Source organism: Myotis davidii, unplaced genomic scaffold (genome assembly GCF_000327345.1).
Source record: "Myotis davidii unplaced genomic scaffold, ASM32734v1 scaffold753, whole genome shotgun sequence".
NCBI lineage: Eukaryota > Metazoa > Chordata > Mammalia > Chiroptera > Vespertilionidae > Myotis > Myotis davidii.
The window spans coordinates 3,742,744-3,752,776 of record NW_006286231.1 but is presented as its reverse complement, the minus strand read 5'-3'; the positions used below and the strand labels follow the sequence as shown (position 1 = coordinate 3,752,776).

General features: G+C 41.0%; 1 protein-coding gene across 1 annotated transcript in view; it reads right to left on the bottom strand.

The window, feature by feature from the left end:
* The window catches only part of GALNT13 (polypeptide N-acetylgalactosaminyltransferase 13), a 500,019-nt gene that overhangs the window by 12,503 nt on the left and 477,483 nt on the right, over positions 1 to 10,033 (bottom strand). The window lies entirely within an intron of this gene.

Below are 10,033 nucleotides of genomic sequence, written 5' to 3'. Positions count from 1 at the left end.
TCGATCTCTGTAACAACTCATTTTTTATTGCCTTCCATTGTATTAGTTTGCTAGGGCCACCATGACAGAGTAGCACACACTGGGTGGCTTAAACAATAGAAGTTCATTTTCTCAGAGTACTGGAGGCTGGAAGTCCAAGATCAAGCTATCAACAGAATTGGTTTCTTCTGTGAATTTCTATCCTTGGCTTATAGATGGCCATCTTCTCCCTGTATCTTCACATGGTCTTCCCTCTGCGCTTGTCTGTGTCCTAATCTCTTCTTCTTATAAGGACAACAGTCCTATAGATTAAGGCTCATTCTAATGACCTCATTTTACCTTGATTACATCTTTAAAGATATGAACTCCAAATATAGTCACATTTTGAGGCACTGAAATTACGACTTCCACAAGGAAATGCCTGTTGGGGGATTGGGAGGGGGGTGGGCACAGTTCAGCCCATAATACCTATCAACCCTTTAAAATGTATCAAAAGAGATCATGCATCATTCCCTATCCCTTGATGAAAACTACTGGGTTTATTATTTTTCTGCTTACTTATCTAGATCCCCAGGGGATTCAATTCAGAAATTAGATTGGTCTGTTTAATATTATCAATTGAAACTCAGTGAAATATAATGGCAGATCGCCTCCCCTTCTCTAAATTGGGCTGCTTTAGGTTGGAAGTCTGCAGTGGGACAGGGCAGTGTTGACTTCTCTATTTCACCTTCCTAAGTTTTTTGTTTATCTGTTTGTTTGTTTTTGTGGGGGGTTTTTTGGTTTTGTTTTTTGTGTTGTGTTTTTTTTTTCATTCTTATTTCCCTTTCCCACTCCCAAATTCCTCCAGGTTTCTAATTAGCTTTTGATTCTCCCAGGTTGGTAAAAGTCTAGGAGAGGTCTTACCTGAACTGCCTCTTTATAGCTCCTTCCTGTTCTCTTGCCTGTCAGAATTTGATGCTCCCTCTCCTGTCTGTCTGTGGTTCTTTCTAGATTCCCATCACTAAGTACCTCTCTCTGCAGTGCTAAGAGGACCACTTTCTATCGCTTGACAACTCAGAGAGGCAAGATGACCCAGGCAGGGCAGTCACTGTAATTCAGTTTCATGGCCCGCTTTGCCATGTGTGAGTCAGGTCACAGCCTGCCAAACCCCACCAGTGTAAGAAGCACATAGAAAGCTCTCAGAGTGGGGTCCTACATAATTTGCAGGGACCAGTGCAAAATGAAAATGCAGGACCCATTGTTCAAAATTATTAAGACTTTCAAGATTACAGGGCCCTGTTCAACGGCATGGATTGCACACCATGAAGCTGCCCCTGCCTTGAGTTCTCCTCTTCATAACTCTGTCACTGGAAACTGGCCCCATCCCTCTAGAGCAGTGGTTCCCAACCTTCCTAATGCCGCGACCCTTTAATACAGTTCCTCATGTTGTGGTGACCCCCAACCATAAAATTATTTTCGTTGCTACTTCATAACTGTAATGTTGCTACTGTTATGAATTGTAATGTAAATATCTGATATGCAGGATATATTTTCATTGTTACAAATTGAACATAATTAAAGCATAGTGATTCATCACAAAAACAATATGTAATTATATATGTGTTTTCCAATGGTCTTAGGCGACCCCTGTGAAAGGGTCGTTCGCCCCCCAAAGGGGTTCTGACCCACAGGTTGAGAACCGCTGCTCTAGAGGGCAGGCAACTACTCCCCTCATAGAACTCCTACAGAGTTCCCCGCCTTTTGAAACCTCCTGTCCTCCTGTCATGTGTTAAAATTGTCCCCCTGCAAACGATACACACAAATCCTAAACCCCAATGTCTCAGAATGTGAACCTATTTGGAAATAGGGCCATTGTAGAGGTAATTACTTAAGTTACCAGGAGGTCATACTGGAGTAGGGCAGGCCCTTAAACCAAAATGACTGCCGTCCTTTTAAGAAGACAGAGACATACAGAAAGAAGACAACAGACCTGTGGATCGGCAGATGGGCGTTGGAGCCATGTGCCTACCAGCCATGGGGACTGCTGGTGAACTCCAGAAGCTAGAAGAAGCAAGGAATGATTCTCCCTTACAGTTTTAGAAGGAATACGCCCCCTCTCACAATTTGATTATTGGCTTGTAGGCTTAAAAATTGTGAGACAATCAATTTCTGTTGTTTTAAACCATCCAGTTTGTGGTAGTTTGTTATGACAGCCCTAGGAATCTAACACAGTTCCTTTTATAACTATGCAGGTTGGAGAGTCTAAAAATCATGGAGTCAATGTTCCAAACTGCCATTGCAAATTCTGTACACAGGGAAGTCTGGTTCTATATTTCATATCTATTGCATCTTAGTGTCTGGGATAATGATGATGATGACATCCAGTTATACTTTACAAAAGCATTGGAACAACCATTTTAATAATAATTTTTCTATTTAAATATATCTTCCCACAGTGGCCTTTAGTGTGACTAGGTGATTTATCTGCTTTTATGAATATTTACAGAAGCTCAAATTTATTTGTGTTTCTCAATTGATGTCTTAAATGAGTTTAGCAATAATTTCCAACATGTGAAGGATGGGAGCCAATTCCAACCACAATTCCTTTTAATGTTATTCTGATTATTTTTAAGTAAAGATAAGCATTTTCATTATTCTACCTATGCATCTGGTTTGTTCTGGATTTTTTTCATTTCGGTTATGTCCAAAGGAATTTCATATTTATTCAAATATACACAATGAAGACAGCATTTAACCAATTTTCAAGGACTGCTATGAGAATGATCTTCTAAAATATTCTGCATGAAATTAATGCTTTATTTCACACAAGGAAAGATTGTGTCTATACATTCTTTTAAAAGTTTCATCATGCTTACAATGCTGATGTTGTATAGTTACTTCTTTAAAAATATGCCTTTATCTTTACTCCCCTGGGAAAATGCAAGCAAATATTTGCTTAGATTAGTAGCCTTAGCACAGCTTTCAAGCAGTGCAAGTTCAAAGCAAAGTCACTGTTTCCTTATTTGGACAGGACCAAGGCTCCTTCAGCAAGAGGCTCAGGAACTAAACGCCCTCTGCTGGCCCTGTCTTGCCATAGGACGTTTCTTTTATCCTTGGATGGAGAAAAATTGTGCAATATACACAACTTACTATATATAATCTCTCTTTAAAAGGTTCACGCATTTATTTTATTCAGCTTTATTATACAGGTTGCGATTTCCCTAGATTTAATTTTAGTTTATAAAATAATTTTCCTGTTGAATTCCTCAGAACAATATTTTCCATAAAGTTCAGTTTTAAGCGACTCTATCACTTTATGCCAACTGCTTCACTACTTAGATGAAAACATCAAAGCCAACAAATTTACCCTATTCACCCAATTCACCAGAGCCGCTTAATGATGGAGGACTCTCTGGACCCCAAGGTCACTGTCACTATTATTGTACTTGACTCGACTGCCCCTTCCACTCCCATCACTTAGTCATTTTGGAGCTTTGGACCCTCTGGGGGATCACTTTAGGTATTTGAAGTATGATCAACTTGAGAAATTTGTTAACAATCATCCAGAGGGAAAAATTACATGAAAATAAACACTAGGTTTTTTTTTTCTCCCCCTCATTGTGTAAAAATAGCCCAGGAAAATTTCTATAGAAATAACAAGGAAAAACATTTAGCAACAAAAGTTAGAACTTTAGCATTGTGATTTTTCAAAATGCCCTCTTTTACTGTATGTCACACAATCCTGAAATCAGCACAGAATATGCACAGATGGAATTGAATTCATCAATGGAGCTTCCAAGCAAAAGACTTTGCTCCCAGGCAGGTCCTTTTTCTGTTGCCTGATTTCAGGCTGCATCTATAGCCTGTTTGCCCAGTGGCTTATGCAGAAGAGGTTAAGGAGAAGTAGCTAGCTTATAGCTGTGTGTTCTTTTTTTTTAAATATATGTTATTGATTTTTTTACAGAGAGGAAGGGAGAGGGATAGAGAGTTAGAAACATCGATGAGAGAGAAACATCGATCAGCTGTCTCCTGCACACCCTCCACTGGGGATGTGCCCGCAACCAAGGTACATGCCCTTGACCAGAATCGAATCTGGGACCTCTCAGTCCGCAGGCCGACGCTCTATCCACTGAGCCAAACCGGTCAGGGCTAGCTGTGTATTCTCAACTTACATGCCTAGATGACATCTGTGGTGTTTCCCAATTCCAGTGATCTAAAACTGTTATTAAAAACAGGATATGGGTGTGAATCTTGTGTTCAATGTTTCATTCCTGTCCTGAAATCCCCTGTGAAGTATCAAATCTTTCTCCTTTCACTTCAATAAAACTGAATGCAATAATTTGCTGTTTCTTAATTTGTGCTCAGCAGTCATCTCATTCTTGAGTCCCTGACCCGGTATGTGCCGATCACATCACTAGGCCTATTCTTCCTGTTCTGCTCTGCTCAGGAAAAGATTACCCTCCTTATATGACTTCCTTCATGCAGCTCTGTGTAAGGACTCTTACCTAGATAGCCTGCTTCCACTGTGCTGTCGGTGTGGCATCATTTGTGTATATCCTGGAGCAGGGCAGCACTAAAACAACGGGCTTTGGAAAAGGACACAGACCTGGGCCTGAGACTTCCCTCCACTACCCATCAGAGCAGAGTTACTGTGAAGCTTTGTCAGAATCTTGGCTTCCTTATCTGGGAAAAAGGACAAAGATGCCCCTTGTTTCCTGAGCTATTTCAGAGTTTGAATGAGATAATCCATGTAAACTCTAAACACAGTAGCTGCCCCAAGTAACATCTAAGTATGGGTTATTATCTCTGCAAAATCTAGACATATAATCTATATTTATTATATTCTGTCTCATCCTTTGTTTTATTTTTAAGCCTTATTGTTCCTATAACAATACTAAGGATATTTTTTCAACACCTATGGAATCAATTCTAGGAAAAATGTATGTGCCCAATAATTACTTACTGAACTGAAATGAAAACAATTTGCCTTTAGAAATCTCTACGTCACTTTGTGGAAAACAGAGCAAGAAAGCTAATATAATAACTGGGATGCACTAATATAATAACAAAATGTCCTTGATGTTTCCACTTTCTACTTCATTGTTAAATCTTCTCATTTTAAACACTACTGATGTTAAAGATTATATATGTTTAATACTTTAAGCTGCCTTGAAGGGTTTTCAAGGAAGTTTAGAATTCAAGAAATCTAACATGTAAACATTATACCCAGATACTTATAACTTATTATTGTAGTATTAAATACAAATTTAAGCCCAAACACAATTCCTTCCAAAAAACACCCCACTAGCTATTTGGATGTGCAGATGTGGACTATGGTGAATTCTCAGATGACCCCAACTTTCTTGCCCCCTGGTATACATGCCCTGTATAAACATGCTTCCTTTGAGTATGGGTGAGACTTTGACTTGACAGGAAAGCCACTCCATGATTACATTATTCTATACAAGAGCCCCTTTTAGCCAACAGAAAAGAGAGATTTTTCTACTGGCCTTCAAGACCCAAACTGCTGCCTGGCCAGCGTGCTCAGTGGTTGAGCACTGACTTATGAACAAGGAGGTCATGGTTCAATTCCCAGTCAGGGTACATGCCTGGGTTGCAGGCTCAATCGTCAATGTGGGACGTGCAGAAGGCAGCCAATCAATGATTCTCTCTTATCACTGATGTTTTGTTTTGTGTTTCTCTCTCTCTCTCCCTCTCCCTTCCTCTCTAAAATCAATGAAGATATATTAAAAAAAAAAAAAAGACTCAAACTGCCATGCTTTGAAGAGGGCCACACAGCAGGGAACCAAGGGCTGCCCCTTGCTGCTGAAAGCAACCATTGGCAGAAAGCCATGAACGAGAAAGAGGGAACCTCAGTCTTCCTACTGCAAGAAACGGAAATTGACCAATAACCAGAAATCTTGGAAGAGGATCTGGAGCCTCCCTTGAAATCACAGTTGCAGGCAACACCTTGCTATCAGTTGTTTGAGACCCTAAGCTGATGTCTCAGCCACGTTAGCCTGAATTTCCGGCCCATAGAACTGTGAGGTGATAATTTTGTGTTGTACTAAGCCACTAAATTTGTAGGTTTTTTTGTTATACAACAAGAGAAAACTAACACACTGACCATCAGGAAAAAGGAGGTTCATGCAAAAACTAGAATTATTCTCACCACATGGAACACCTTCTTCTGTGCTGTATCTCTATTGTTTATTTATTCATCCAATCACCCAGCTACTTACTCAACTGATGCTTTTGAGCAGTACAATTTTCAGCCTTTGTCCAATCCAGATAGGCCCTTTATGAAACTCTGAATGTGACAGATCAACATCGAATAGAGTGCTAACATTTCTGTAAGTTTCCTCCAACATTCCAGCCTGCCTTGAACTCTATTTTCCAAGGGCTCATACTAATGATTTTCTGTAACCATTTACCTTTCTCTTGCTGGTACTGTGTGCTATGTTTTCCCACTGATTGGATCATTCCTTCAGTATTGGTCCTCACACATATAAATTGCAGGGGAAGAACAGTGCATTCTTGGGTGGGATACACTCCTTTAGCCCTGGGCAATTGAATTCCCACTCTCCCCTTGTGAACTAAGACTGGGCTCTATTTAGTGTGGCTTCCTCCAAAAACTGACATTGAGATGAGGATCCAAGGGCAAGTAGTTTATCAGGTAGATGATCCCAGGACAGACCACTAGAGCAATAAGGAAGGGAAAGTAGCCAATAGAAGACACATAATTAATGAATTACACTGTGGGCAACTGAAGCTTAATCCTGTTGGGGATCTTTGGCAACTAGTACAGAACAAGCACCCTAGCTTCAGTCTCCTCCAAGGTGAAGGAGCTGGGGTAATTACACACCGCTGCCCCCAGCTTCCGCTTGAGGTGTGCTTCTGGGGAGTAGAACTGATTCATTCCCCAGGTGTGACTGGTTGGACGAAGCAGCCTCTGGCAGCAAAAACCCTCAGGCAAAAGGACAGAGGTTCTGGCCTTTTGGATATTGAGCTGGACGCGTGGGGAAGGAAAGAAATTAAACTACATTTGGGAGCACCTGCTGTGCATTCAACAAAATACCAGTCATTTAAAAGACAATGCATATTAAATATGATATACCACATCTCGTCCACTATACATTTCTTCAATAACCTTTCAGGTAAGCATTATTATTCTTTTAAAAATGAGGAATATGAGGCTTGAAAAGGTTAAATAACTTCCAAAGTCACTCATTTTGAAAGTGAAAGAACCTGTCTTTGAAGTATGGTTTATGAGGCCCCAAATACCATGCCCTTTTCACATGCTCTTTCTCACATTAGCATTTTGCTTCTCAATTATTATTTTTTAAAAAAATTAAACTCCAAACTTTATTCAGATTTTACTAATTTTCCCCTAAAATTCCACTTGAGCCCATGTTCATTTTTCCCCCAGAAGCCCATCTATATTACCACATTACATTTAGTCATCACATCTCCTAGGCCAGTGGTCGGCGAACTGTGGCTCACGAGCCACATGCGGCTCTTTGGCCCCTTGAGTATGGCTCTTCCACAAAATACCACGTGCGGGTGCGCATGTACAGTGCAATTGAAACTTCGTGGCCCATGTGCAGAAGTCGGTATTTTGTGGAAGAGCCACACTCAAGGGGCCAAAGAGCCGCACGTGGCTCGCGAGCCGTAGTTTGCCGACCACTGGCCTAGGCCAACTGTCATGTTCAGACTTTCCTCTTTTTTTAAAAAAAAATATATGTTTATTGATTTCAGAGAGGATGGGAGAGGCAGAAAGAAATAGAAACATTTCTATTTCCTGACCAGGAATCAAACCGTGACCTCCTGGTTCATAGGTTGATGCTCAACCACTGAGCGACACTGGCCACACTGGCCAGGCTCCACTTTCCTCTTTTTGGTGACTTTGACAGTATTGATGAGAAGAGGTAGGGTAATGTCCCTCAGCTTGGGTTTGTCTAATACTAATCTAATGGTTAGATTGGGGTTATATGTTTTTAAGAGGAAGGTCACACAGATGAAGTGCAGTTGTCATTACATCATATCTAGGTTGCATGGTGTCAACCAGACTCACAATGCACAACTTGGATCACTTACCCGGATGTAGCACTTGCCATGTTTCTTCACTATAAAGTCACCACAACCCCCTTCCATGGTCTAGTCTTTGGAAGCAAGTCAATAGGCACAGCCCACATACAATGTGGGAAGAAGGGAAAATTCCACCTTCTGGAAAGGTGATCATAAATTATTTGGAATTCTGTACAGGAGATCCCAGAGGTCAATGTTAATGTGCCTTCACTTCAGTCTAAAATTGGGCATCATATCGTTATATTGGATTTACTATTTCTTAAGATTCCCATAATAAAAAACGAATCCAGCTCATGAGTCACCTGTTTCACTCACTGGATGAAGAAAAGGTCTCGGTAGTAGGGGGTTCTGCCACCTACAAGTGTAGTCTCTGCAGTCTTTAGGCCCTGGATTGAGCACCCGCAGGTGTGACCTTTAAATACTGCTTTGTTCATTCCTTGATGCTACAGTGGCCATAAAATGCATTTCTGAATTTGTTAAGAATTGGGGTGTTTTGGGTTTTTTTTGAAAAAGAAAGAACCTTTTCAAACAAAAGCAAAAATACACGAAGTCCTGCATATTCCATCCAGGTGCACATATTTTACTTCTTTTAAATTAAAACAAAAATCCTCAAACCTATTTAGAAAGTTAGCAACTAAAGAGTTGAAATAGAAATATGTCTGTCTGGTAGGTTTCCATTAGAAACCTATGATTCTTTACTAGAAATGAGGATGGACGCTAGGCTGTTTCCATGGTAACTCACTGAAGCAGGCCTTTTTTCATTTAATGGAAAGGTATCATTTCTGTACATACCACATGTAGCTCCGTGCTCTATATTGGATCAAGTCCTTTGATAAAAGAATAAAAGAAATGAACTGCAAAAAAGTTCTATAGCTCTGTCCCTGCTTGTGGTTAAATTATACTTGGGCACTAAATAACAAGAATGAAAAGCCCTTTTCATTTTGGCTGTATTCATTCACCAGGCCATTTTTAATAACAAAAGTGCATGTCCAAGTATTTTCATGAGGTTGGATTAGACATAGGTTATAAGCTATCCTTTGACAACCTTTGCAGTCTGAAAGCTCTTTGCTCCTTTGTCCCCTCAGTTCAAAATTCCCTTGCTTGACACTTACATTCTATTATTACCTTAGGTCCTCAAATTATCAAACTTAATTTTCTACTCTCCCTAGTCCAGGCCTGCCACTCCATTTGGTCCTGTATCCTCCTTGCTGTCCTCATACACCCATCCTTTGTGCTCACTATCAGTTTGTGAAGCCTATTAGGACCATTCCTGCCCTCATCAGACCTTTTTATGTGAATACTTCCTACATAGCAGCATAAAAATTCTTTGTTTCAAGAATCATTATTTTATATTACCATTGAGATTGAGTATAGGGGTTATGTTCCTACTTACTTATTTATCTTTCATCTTGTAAAAATGTGGAAATGGATTTGCACAGAATTTAACATATATGACATAAATTTAGATAACAGGTAGGAAAAAAAGAAAAAAACCCACCCACATCTATATATATAAAACCCTAATATGCAAATAGACCAAAAGGTGGAACAACTGAACAAATGGTCGCTATTACGTGTGCTGACCACCATGGGGCAAACACAGAACATGGTGGGCATCGGCTGCGGTGGGATGGTGGAGCAGATGAGTGGGGGCACCAGACCAAGGAGGGGTGCCGGTTGCTGTCATCGGGGTGAGCCTCTGGTGGTTACTGAAAATTCTCTGCTCCCATGTGCGGCGGTCCCTCCTGGCACTTGCACTTGCTGCCAGTGCTGGCCCCGCTCACACCCGCTGTTGGCACCAGAGCCACAGCTGGCATCTGCTGCTGGTGCCGGCCCCAATCGCCCTTCAGGGCTTCTCTATCTCCCCCTGCTCCTGAGGGGCGATTGGGGCCGGAATCGTCCCCACTCTCACACACTGCTGGCGCTGGCCCCAGTCACTCCGTGCCGTCAGCGGATGTGAGTGGGGTAGCACCATCAGTGTGTGGGA